Here is a 12642-nt window from a genome sequence, read left to right on the forward strand (position 1 = left end):
GTCTTCTGTGGGCTTTTTAAAGGTTTATCAGCTCTATTTCCACTAACACGTGAATGAGAATTGAAGGGTTTCTGTCAGCTTTTATAGCTCTGATTTGCTTGCTCTGTAGTTAAATGCTGCTGCAAGGTGAAAGTCTGGTATTTGCCCGTGGCTTTTGGCAGATTCTCAGGGATGGTGAAATAGTAATGCTGGGCTGAATGGGTACCGAGTGATTTGCACGCTAGGCAGCCTTGGCTACATATTCTAAACATCCATCTCCTTGAAATTGTCTTTTCCTGCAAACAGATATATTTTAATCTGAGCCAGCATTTTTCTTCCTGATAGTTAATCCAAGCTGAAAGTCAAATGTCAGTGATTCTGCATGTACCCAAAGGAACATAAGATTTGCCACATTGGTGCAAACTGATGACTCGTCAGGCATGCTATCTAATTTCTGTTAGTCTCCAGCACATGATGCCTTATCCGGCCAGTGCTTTATGTCTCTCATTTCGGTGTTATCCTGCGTGCTTCCCAGAATAATTCAGCATATTCATAAAGTTGATTTGCTCTCCTTCCTCCCTCCACACAACAGGAGCTGCCAAATGTGAGTCTGGGAGCCCTGTCTTTCTAGGAAAGATAGGCAGTGAATGCACAGACCAAAAGAGGTGTGGTCTGTTTCAAAGCAAGTGAGACTCTAGTAACCTGTCCATGAAGTTCGGGGGATGGAGATGTGTACTGTGTGGCCCAAATTTTAGCTTCCACCTGAGGATAGAAGGGGATAAAGATAAAGCATGTTTTAAAATATAATAACAATATATTATAAATATTGTATTATTAATAATAAATATTTATAAATATATTTATAAATATATATTTATATATATATAAACTTATATATAAAAATGTTCATATTGCCTTGGAGCTCTCTGAAGGTGAGGTGAGAGGGAGGAAAATAGGCCACCACGTAAGTAGTGGTGCCTCCATCTTTTAAGATAACATGTTCAAGTCGCCTTGATTAAAGAGGTGCAGTGAGAGCACTGTCGTTGCTGTTCTTTGCTAGCATCTTTTACCTGATAGCCAGACCACTTGGAAAAGGATGAACAAAATCATTCACCTCTTTGTTTCAAGTGGCAACAGGAAGAAACATCCTGCCCTGAACCACTGGAAAACCCTAGCATCTCTGTGCTATGCTCTCCTGTTCATCCTCCTCATGAGAAACAGGATTTCTCACTAATAACCTAATAATGTCTTCACTCCCAAAGCTCTTCAAATTGCTTTTTAAAAACAAAGAGATAGATATGAGAAAAAGGCTGCATAGAATTATGGAATCATAGAATTGTCTGAGTTGGAAGACACCTTAAGGATCATCTAACTCCAATCCCCCTGCAATGGGCAGGGACACCTTTCCAGGAGGATCTGCCTCATGATCTTGCTGGGCACTAAGGTAAGACGGACAGGCCTTTGTATATCTGGGTCTTCCTTTTTCCCCCTTCTAAAAATGAGAGTTATGTTTCCCCTTTTCCAGCCAGTGCATTGTGTAACTGAGCAAAGTAAATGCAGCTTAAATATCAAAGTTCCCTCATAGGTGGAGAAAGACCACTGCTATTTTCTTGGTCATTCAGTGCCATCTGTTTAATGTCACTTAGATTTAGCTCACACATTGCTGGCGATTTTAACCTGGTTTTCAAGGCAACTAAATAAAATCATAACTCTCCTGCACCCTGAACTTCAGTCTTAAACATTTCATTCTTCTGAAGAAGGTTTCAGATAGCTTTCTTTAGTTTCTTACTGGAATGTTACGAAGGAAATCTCAAATCAGAGGGAGGGTTCTTTGAGGAGTAGGTTGACAGTGCTTCTACAAAACAATAATATGAAAAGAAAATGAGTATATTCTGTGAGTTGTTACCTTGAGAAAAAGCAAGGCCTTAATTTTAAGCGGGTTTGGTTCCTTTTCTTCTGACTTGCTTTACTATTGGCATGGAGTTCTTCCTTCAAGGTCACCTTGTTCAGAGAATGGAATTGCTAGTTTATTTATTTCCATATGTCATCTTTGGAGACATCTTCACCTTTCCCACCTTTTCACCATTTTCACCTTTTCACCAGCATATTGCTGTAGCACAGGGTGTCTTGGTGGACCCTGGACTGGAGCAACACACATGGGTGCAACCCACATATAAGGTGGTGAAGCATCTGCATTCATGGCAGCATTAATGGTCAAAAGCATGAGGTACAGAAAAATGATTGAAGGTTGTTGAAACTCTATGGACCAAAACAACTGGTGTGAAAGATAGCAAAATGTCATTGAATCTTTGGTGAATTACATTATCTTGTTTGTGCTTCATGTAGCTTCTGGGGACTCCTGAAAGAACTTACTGGCAGAACTTGTCAGAACCCAAGTTTTACAGCTCACACAACCTCAAAAATGCATTCAGGGCTTTTGTCAATCAACTGTATGTCTCAAGAAATAAGAAGTTACTAGAGGTTGAAAAGGAGCTGTGTTTTGGATTAAACATTGTCATGTTAAAGAACTATGTAATGACTTTTCAGTCATATACAACTTTGGCATGCACAGTGTGCCATGAGGGAAAAAATGAGGTCAGTTCATTCATAAATAGATTTTCTCCTTGTTTCAATGTGATAAGACAATGCTGCTGAGATTTGGTATTCGCCTTTCATTTAATCAGAGTTGAACTTGTGATGTTATCTGATGTTGCATATATTCAGCATCAGATAATTCCAAAATCCTTATAGTCTTGCTACTTCTATAACAGCATCTGTTTTTAAGAGGTCAGGCAAAATTACTGCTTCCCATTCCTGTCTTCCCATCTCCTTCATTATGTGTCACCTCCCAGGCACTGGACATTTCACCTTTGTGAAATGGATTTTGTCATGATCCCCAAAGTTCAGACGGCAATATTCAGTTCTGAAATGAGATATCACATGTTATATTTCTTGACATAATTATGTCGTACCCTGCAGTTTTGGCTTTTAGGTGCAGATTCTCTCACTGCTACAGACCTTTTTTATAGGTCTGCATGACCTCATCAGTTGCACATTTCTTAAAGACTTTGCCATGTACTGTGACAATATTAAGGAATGCATCCCTAAGACAAATATTTACAGCTCAGACATAGAAATGCATGGGGGGAAATTCCTACTAGGCATATGCCAGTCTGCTAGCATGAAGATGAAGAAATGTTGGGCTGTTTTTATTGTGCAGTGAATCCCAAGGAGCTGGCTTACAGACACAACATCTTACACAAACCATCAAACAGTGCCTGTAGTATGGGCTTGGAATTTGTTATTGTGGGGTTTTATGTGTTTTTTGCTTTTGTTTTGTTCCAAGTATCATCCAATTTCTTGATTTAGTTTTGCTTTAGGATCAACCTGTACTATTCGTAAAATACATTTGTGTACTTGTGGTGGTTCCTGAAAGATGCCCATTAACATTTGCCTCCGAAACTCTTGTATTACCAGTAATCTGCAGCTGCCAAATTATAAGCCATTGATGTCAGGGACAGAAGTCCTCTGTACTTCCAAAGGATTATGAATTCTACTGGGACATATTTCTAAACTGAAAAAGAAATTATTTCAGTGCAGTTGAATCAAAGGTGTTTGCTGGGTCCCATTGATGCAGCCTTCCAGTATCTCAAGGGGCCTACAAGGATGCTGGAGAGGGACTCTTCATCAGGGACTGTAGCGATAGGACAAGGGGTGATGGGTTCAAACTGAAACAGGGGAAGTTCAGGTTAGGTATAAAGAAGAAGTTCTTCCCTGTGAGGGTAGTGAGGGACTGGCACAGGTTGCCCAGAGAAGTGATAAATGCCCCATCCCTGGCAGTGTTCAAGGCCAGGTTGGACAGAGTCTTGGGCAACATGGTCTAGTGTGAGGCTTCCCTGCCCATGGCTGGGGGTTGGAACTAGATGATCTGAAGGTCTTTTCCAACCCAAACCATTCTATGATTCTATGATTAAGAGAATGAACAGGAGAAATAAATGACTAAGTCAATAGAAGCAATATTGCATGGGGTATATCATCACCCTTCTATCTCATTTCTTCTGACAGACCTCTTGGGTTACTAGGTCTGTCCTATTTGAAGAATCTGTGGTTAAAATTCCAGTATAAGCAGAAATGGACAGTGTGACTGAGTAAGAACAGCAGCATTTCTGCTGTGGGCAGTTGTGCACTAGAGAAATGTCGAACATTTCTATAATGAAAAGTGGGTATCATTTACTTCCCTAGAAGATTAGAGAAACTACTATTTGAAAAAGGAATAACTTTAACTAATGAAAAAACAGGCTTTCCTGAAGGCAAAATTTCATCGAACAAAGTCCCAGATAAAGCCTTGGGTCTTGAAGGTTCACAGTGTAATGCAGTTCTGACTAATCTGGTATCTGACTAGCTCCAGCTTCTAAGAAGCAGGAAACATCACAGATTTTCTTAATATTGTGACCTTTGTCTTCTTTTTCTTGTGTTTTATTTTTCTTTTCTATCCTGAAAATGCATCATTAAGAATTTATGTATGTAATAATTACATCAGGCCCAGGTTGAAACCTTCATAAAGGTAATCAAAAAGGGTCCTCAGAGACCGTTCCCCACCATCACAGGTGGCAGAGATTCAGTTCCAATGAGTTAAGTCAGGACTTGCATGCCAACTTCAGAGAAAGGTTAGCTGATGTACGGGTAAATTTGATGTTGATGCTCAAAGCTGGTGATCTGTGCAATCCTGAACACATAAGCAAGTATATATATCTACCACATGCATTGGGGTTTACATGGCAGGGTTTTGGTAGTGAGAAGCTACAGGGGTGGCTTGTGTGAGAAGATGTTAGAACCTTCCCCAATGTCTGAGGAAGCCAATGCCAGCCAGCTCCAAGATGGACCTGTTGCTGGCCAAGGTGGAGCCTATCAGCGATGGTAGTAGCACCTCTGAGATGACATATTTAAGAAGGGGAAAAAGGTACTGGGCAAGAGCAATTGCAGATGGAGAGAGGATTGAGAATATGAGAGGAACAGCCCTGCAGACACCAAGGTCAGTGCAGAAGGAGGGAAGGAGATGCTCCAGGCACCAAAGCAGAGATTACCCTGCAGCCCATGGTGCAGACCATGGTGAGGCAGGCTGTGCCCCTGCAGCCCATGGAGGTCCATGGTGGAGCAGATATCCACCTGCAGCCCATGAAGGATCCCACACCAGGGCAGGGGGTTGCCCAAAGGAGGCTGTGACCCCATGGGAAGCCTGCACTGGAGCAGTATCCTAGCATGATCTGTGGCCCCATGGAGAAAGAGAGGAGCCCACTCTGGAGCAGGGGAAGAGTGTGAGGAAGAAGAAGTAGAAAAGACAACATATGGTGAACTGACCGCAACCCTGTTCCCTGTCCCCCTGAGCTGCCTGGGGAGAGGAGGTAGAGAAATCAGGAGTAAAGTTGAGCCGAGGAAGAAGGGAGAAGTGGGGAGGGGGGAGTGGTTTTAAGATTTGGTTTTATTTCTCATCATCCTACTGTGATTTGATTGGCAATAAATTAAATTGATTTCCTCAAGTCTGTTCTGAGCCTGTTGACTCTTTGAGTCTGTTCTGCCCATGATGATAACTGGTGAGTGATTTCTGCCTGTCTTATCTCAAACCGTGGGCCTTTGGTTATATTTTCTCTCCCCTGCCTGAGGGAGAGAAAGTGATAGAGCAGCTTTGGTGGATCCAAAGGTCACATCCAGCCAAGGTCAACCCACCACACATCTGGAAAATATGAGAGATTACTGTACCTCTCAGAACTACCATGCTCTCCACTTATCTCAGTTCTCTGGTATGTCAGGAGAAAAGAATATTAGCAACTACAAGTGGCTAGAGGCAGAAAAATGTAAACATCCAGAGTTTTCTTACTTTGCCTTCAATATTCTCTTGAGGGTTTTCAGAAACAGAAAACTGAGATCCCCGTGTTACAAGATGCTGTCTCCACTATCAGCCTTGTGGATGAGTTTAGGGTCTTTGTCGTGAATAAGGTGGTGTTGCAGTATTTCAGCTTTGTTGTATTTGGAAGCTACTTTCCAATTTACTAGTATGGAGTATACAACAGCTTCAAATTGCTTCAGGACCTCCTTACTGCCCTAAGGATCTCAAACTCCACCATTTCATGGTCACTGCAGCCAAGGCTGCCCCTCCTTGTTGGTGAGAACAAGGTCCAGCATAGCATTTCTCCTCGTTGTCTATCACTTGGTAAAGGAAGTTATCGTTAACACATTCCAGGAACCTCCAGGATTACTGATGCCCTGTGTTGTCTGTGTTGTCCCTCCAAAAGATATCAGGGTGGTTGAACTCTCCCACGAGGACCAGAGCTTGTGAACATTAGGCTGTTCTGTCTGCTCTCTGTCTGCTCAGTCTTCCTAGTCAGGTGGCCTGTAGCAGTTACCCCCACTATAATGTCACCATTCCCCGCCCTCCCTTTAGTCAATTGGGAAGGAACGAAGTGAGCAGGAAACCTGTCTATTTACTCAGCCTGAGTGTGTGCACCATGATCCCTTAAGTGTCAGTTCCAGCATTAGTATGGACAAAGTGAAAGTGTTCCTTCCTTTTCAGGTGATTTTCTTTTCACTCCAGTTACAGCTTTTCCTCTTTGAAAAAAAGATCATGAAATACTTAGTGAACAGAAAAGTGACAAAGGTTCCAAAGTGCATGGAAAAGTTATGATTAGTTATGTCCATCCATTTTCCAGAGCTTTTCCACTCGCCTGAGTAACGCTAGCAATTAAATTTGTAATATTAAAGTGACTTCTATTACTGACTTTGTGCAGCTAAATTTTGGTGTCTGCCGTGTATGTTTCTGCATCTGAGAAAGTCATCGTGAGGATCCCTTTGTAGTTAATGCTAGTCAATAACAGCCAGTGAAATTTAGGTCATTCTGAAGTTGATGACTTTGTTCAGAAGACCCCCACCCTAAAAATCCATTGGCTGTATTGATTAGATCTGTAATTACTGTAATAGGAGCCTGGAGCCTGGGAACCATTATACTCAGATGGAGGTACTTACACCTTAAATTAGCTGAGATGAATGTCATCTTCAGAAGGATACCCTTTCTCATTGAATTGTGGTGTTCGTGTGAATGCAAGGCAGGAACTGGATTCTATATGCAGCACAGTGGACAATGGATATCTGGTTTCAAAAGACTATCCAAATGATATGATTATGAACAATTTTAATAATTGATATAAATAACAATATGGGAGTGGCTTTGTATTTTGTTGCTTTGAGAGAAGGGGGTGTCTGATCACTGGTATATTTTGACACCTTGTTGGTTTACAGTAAAGCATAATTAAGACAAAGACTCTTTCTAAGGCTTCCACCTGTAGTATGAAAAAAGCAGTTGTTCTAAGTTATGATTCAATAATAATAACAGACAACTTTTCCATCCCTTTCCCTTGATACCAAGTTTAACTAGATTTGCTTACGTAGCATACATATACAAATACTCACTAAGGAAGTAGATGTAGAATAAACACAATACAAAAGCCTGCTTGTATTTTTCATAGCAATGTTTACTACACACAGGCCTGTGTCATGGTGTGGTGTCTAACCTTAGAAGTCTTTAGTGCTGATGTCTATCTTAGAGGTGCTGTCTTGCTGCTGATGCCTTTGCTGAAAGGCTTCTCATATAGTAATGGGAGAGACGCATGCACTTTCATCAAAAATTGTCTATTTCCATTAACTGGCTACATAAATATTGTAAACATTTTATGTTTTAGAGATGTACATATGGTATAGTGAGTCCTTCCTATCAAGAGGAAGTGTCTAATGGTTTCATTGCATGTAAAACTCGAAAACAGACTAAGATTTCTTCAAAATACTCTCTCCCACAAGGTGCATCAGTGTCACAATCTGGCTTCTATATTTAGTCCACTTATATTCCACAGGAAAATGTATTTTTAAAGCTAAATACACCACCCTCCAGGTATGGGAACTGCTGGCATTGAAAAGAACACAAAATCTGCTCTTTTACTTGCTACAGTAGGCTATACACTGTATTTTCTTTATAAATCTGTTTTGTCTTTACTTTCAGCCTCCCTACCCCTTCCACTTCCACTTCCACAATTACCTTAGACTGGAATCAGTGAAAATACACATTTCTGAGATTACGTCTACTTTATTGTTGACTCTGCATTTTGGGACCACCTTGAATAGCCACCCTTCTATCAGTAACATCTTTACATTGACAAGTCTCTAGGAATGCTGTGAATACTTACCAGTTATTCTTGGTTTTGCAGAGCCTGTGATCACCCTGTGAAAGCGGAACGGATTCTCAAGGCGTTTCAGATTCAGACCTTACATCAATGTCTGCTTTACTGACCACATTATAGTAAAACTGCTATAGCCAACACACACTAATTGTATGAAAGAAAAGCTAAGTTTTATACTGTGTGTTAGTATAATTGTGAATATTTTTTCCTTTCCCTTTTTTTTTACCCTTTCACTGCAGATATGTTTTACCTTATGTTACAGATTTTAATTATGTCCCCTGTGTATCTGGGGAATGCTATTTCTTTGCCTCCAGATTCGGTGTACAGTGTTCTGTAAGATATGTATCTGTTAAATCATGTTTATTGTTTGTGTTTCTAACATGCTCCTGATCTCCATTTCTGCTCATTTAAAACCATGAAAGTCAACACATTTTGATTCTTTTTTTTTTTTTTTTTTTGCTGTTGTTTTTGTACATTTTAAAAAGACTTTAGCTCACATTCTCCTACTGTGCACTGCCGCTATAGAATTTGCTCTGCCAGGCTGAGATAAGCAATTTCACTGTTATATGTGCCATTTACAAATGCATCAATTAGATGTTTATTTGAGCCCATTGTATGCATAGAACACTACATTTATTTATGAGAAACACTAGTGAAAGAGCAGGACAAACAAACATGAAGACATATTGTACCATGTTTTTAAGAGGAGAAGACCTTTAACCTGTTAAAAAATCAAGCAAGGCATCTCATGAAAAATGTCAAGTTTTGCATTAGATTTCATTTCATTGGTTTCCATGCAACAAGCATTTGGAATTTTGTTCCATTTTCACCCACAACATTTTCTGCTGAAATCCTGATGGAAAATGCCATTTAAATGCATTCTAAATTCTTCTTTAAATGTGTTGTGTACTATAAATGTCGTTTCCCTCCAGTAAATAAAGCATTTTAAAATTGTTTTAATTAAATATCATATAAATTATCAAAGAGAATTTTACAAAATTATATGTATTTTATTCTTTATGAAAAGTTACATTCTTTGACATAAATGTTTCTCACCAGGAAAAGCTACCTCTATATGGTATGGATTTTTGGTTACTGTGAAGGTTCAGAAAAGAGTAACAAATATAAACTAGATTCTCACCTCCAGTAATTTGAATTACATGCTTCCTTTCCAAAAAGCTGACACAGTCTTTAGTCAGTAAAGGTTGAGCACTGGAAATGCTCAGAGAAATCTTACAGGTACTTAAGCTGCAAGAGTCAAAACGGTAAAACTTCTGAAATCAAGAAACAAAATGTGAGTTTCTGGTGGATTTTGTCTAGATCTATCCTACAAAACATACTTAACTGGATCATTCTATGTAATGTATATTCATTGGTTGCTGTTAAGAAAAGCTAATTAATGGAACGGTACTCTGTTTTCTAACCAAGCTTAGTGCTGGCATGAAATTACAATTTATGATACCTACTGTTTACCTTACTACACAGTTCACTTCTGAAATAGAACTCTCTCCTCATATCTGCTACAAACTGCAGACTGCCTCTATCAGCACATTTGGCAAATCCTATAGTGATGAAAACTATTTTCATCTAGTTAGTACGAGCTGAAATGAACCCAGCTTACAGCGATTGCAAGCAAATATTTCAGTGCTTCGAGCTGTATTTGAACAGTGGATCCAGACCAAACAATCCTTGCCCATTCACTAATCCCATTCATTAGAAGCTCAGTGATTACCTTATTAGTATGATGCAGTGCAGAGACAGACTGATGGAGCTTTCGATGAGCCAGCATACACAGCAGATGCCTTTGGCATCGATGACCCAGGTGAAGTATTTCTCTACTGAAACTGTAGAGGCTGCCTGGCTTAGACCAAGAATGAAGTATTCACATGACAACATAGACATACTACCCCCTGTTGTGTATTATAAACTTTGTTATAATGGCAATTGCTATTTCGAAAAAACTATGATTCAGTGAAGTTGCTATAAAACAGTAAATGCATGCTGAATCATACAATCTATGTCATTGATTAAGATATCAAACAATACTGGGCCTGATATGAACCCCCATTTGGACAACCAGCCATTGACTCCAATATTGACTTCAAGTTCAGTTTCAACCGCAACTAAGATGTGTTTCCTATTGCTTTAATCACTTTATAGACACATTTGTCTTCTTCTTCATGGCAAGTGTATCTAACACTGCCATTACACAGCTGTTTGGGTGAGAATGCTAGCATAGTTGTTTCTTCTTTACAATATCACACCGAGCTCAAAGCTTTCCAACAGCAGGCAGTTCAATTTGGGCAGATCCTGCAAGCCACCATGAGGTAGAAGATTAATATAAGATTAGGGTATGACAGGGGAAGATTCTAATAAGACCTATTTTCATGAGCATTAGGAAGGACTAGATGATCTTAAGGTCCTTTCCAACCCAACTATTCTATGATTCTATGCTGGCAAAAGTTAAAAAGATCTCAACTAAATAAATTAAGCAGCACATCAGAAAGATAGGGAGCTCAGTACCCAATTCAATTAAGTTGTCAGGTCCTCTTACTCAGGAGTGGAAGAAGCAGCAGCTTCTGTCTCTTGTGCCTTAAGGACAAGTGTGAACACGAAAAAACAAACTGATTTGGCATGTCTCTTGCTGTCACAGACAAGCCATTCAGGAGCCAGAGAAATTTCTCAGATCTGAGGTCTTTGCAAATGGGAACTGTTCACCAAAGCTGGGTCTACAAAAGGATATAGGTGTGACAACTGGTAGTGCTGTACTTGACACCTGCTGTTCAACAGGTTTTTTGACCTCTTGGCCCCTTTTATGATACATGTGAAAACTTTTACTGGATATGTAAATCTGCAGTGCTGGGCAGATGACTGCTTGAGCTAACCAGGAGAAAGTCCTGAGGAGCATTCTATGTCTTAATCACCACAAGGTAGGACATAAAAATGGTTCTTGAAATCGCTGGTTTACTTCCATTAAAAAACGTGGCTCACAATCTGCCTCAATACATCCTTTCCATCTCATCATGATTTTACAGCATCTGTTATATATTCCCTCTCTGTCTCTCTTCTGGTGTGAATAGTCTCAGATGAATTGTCCTTTTCTTCTATACTTAGATAACTTGCCTAGTCTGCATGACTTACTTACTCTTTCAGTGGCTGAAGGGGTATCCTATACAATAGCTGTAGACTATATGCCTGGCTTTTAGACAGCCACAGCTAGCTGAAAGGAGTTCAGTCTTTTATCTAAGCTGCTTTGTGCTAGAAAGGCACCACTTATCTCCTGTGCATGGTGCATTTTGATCCAATGTCAACTGAAGTTATTGGATATGTCAAGCATTGTATTTTGCTGTTTAATTCTGATCATTTCTTAGGCAAGTGCCAGAGAAAACAGCAACATTGAAATGGCAATGATTGGCACATTTCTCCACTTTATTGTTTAATGCTTCTAAGAGCATATAGAGTGAAAGTGAAGAACGATGGGGCAGGTCAATGGATGGCTCTCTAACAACTTACTAATCCACAGCTCTGTCAGTCTAAGGGGCCTTGAAACACTGAAAATAGCTGCAATTCATCCGTTTAGTTTGAGTGCATTAACCCATATAATTAGGTGCAGCCTCTTCCAAAGCATCAGGCTACAGCATATTAATGATCCCTCACATGGAGTTTGAACTGTTTTTCATGTGTTCACTCATTATAGGCTTCCACGCTGTGGAACTGAGATGAACCTAATTAGACCACAAGGAAGTACGGTTATAATTGGTCTGGAGCAGCTTAGTAAAATGTAGTAAGGCAATTTAATTGGCTTCTTTGTATTACTGATTCTAGAATATATCATTTTCTTTGAACAATGGACCAGCTCTGCCTCACCTTGCTATGGAAACCAGATAAAAAAACCTTATGATGATAAGTGGTAATGTGGTTGATGATTATACACAGTAATGGCAGAAATTGGTGCATTTTGCAATAAAAGTCAGGGATTCCCGATCCTTGGATGCTGTCCGTAACTGGAATGTCAGTTTTAAGAGTATCAAGTGCCATTTAGGAAAGAAGATTGATCATTGCTGCTTTGTAACCTTTGTTCCAGTGAAATAGAGTTATGACTGATGCCAAAACCCCTAACATAGCTAGAAGCTATATGTACCTGTATATATTAAATAAAGACCTATCACCAAGGTAACCATGTTAAGCTTTCTGGTTGTTATGAACAGGGCAACAAGTCCCTGTGGTGGGGTTTTGAAATTCCTTGGAAGAGAAAGATGCAGGTATGAGAACACAGAGGGAAATTTTACCCAAGAAGGGTCTGAAGGAAACCTGTTGGGACACTGCATACATAAGGTCATCACATGTTACCCCCAAAGCAGCTGCTCAGGCATTGTGTGTCTCAGGGAATAGGTGGGAGGTGTGCTTGAGAGCATGGCTTATAGACGCTACAGAGTGTGAT

The 12642-nt window shown here is 39.9% G+C and overlaps 1 protein-coding gene across 4 annotated transcripts in view; it reads left to right on the forward strand.

The window, feature by feature from the left end:
* TSNARE1 (t-SNARE domain containing 1) overlaps window positions 1-9265 on the forward strand; it is a 490869-nt gene extending 481604 nt beyond the window's left edge. For all 4 annotated transcript variants that reach the window (XM_030512211.2, XM_030512231.2, XM_030512202.1 and 1 more), the window contains exon 13: window positions 8229-9265. The gene's annotated coding sequence lies outside the window, so the exon portion shown is untranslated. The remainder of the gene's footprint in view (window positions 1-8228) is intronic.
* The last annotated feature ends 3377 nt before the right edge of the window (window positions 9266-12642 follow it).

Source organism: Strigops habroptila, chromosome 1, assembly GCF_004027225.2.
Source record: "Strigops habroptila isolate Jane chromosome 1, bStrHab1.2.pri, whole genome shotgun sequence".
Lineage (NCBI taxonomy): Eukaryota > Metazoa > Chordata > Aves > Psittaciformes > Psittacidae > Strigops > Strigops habroptila.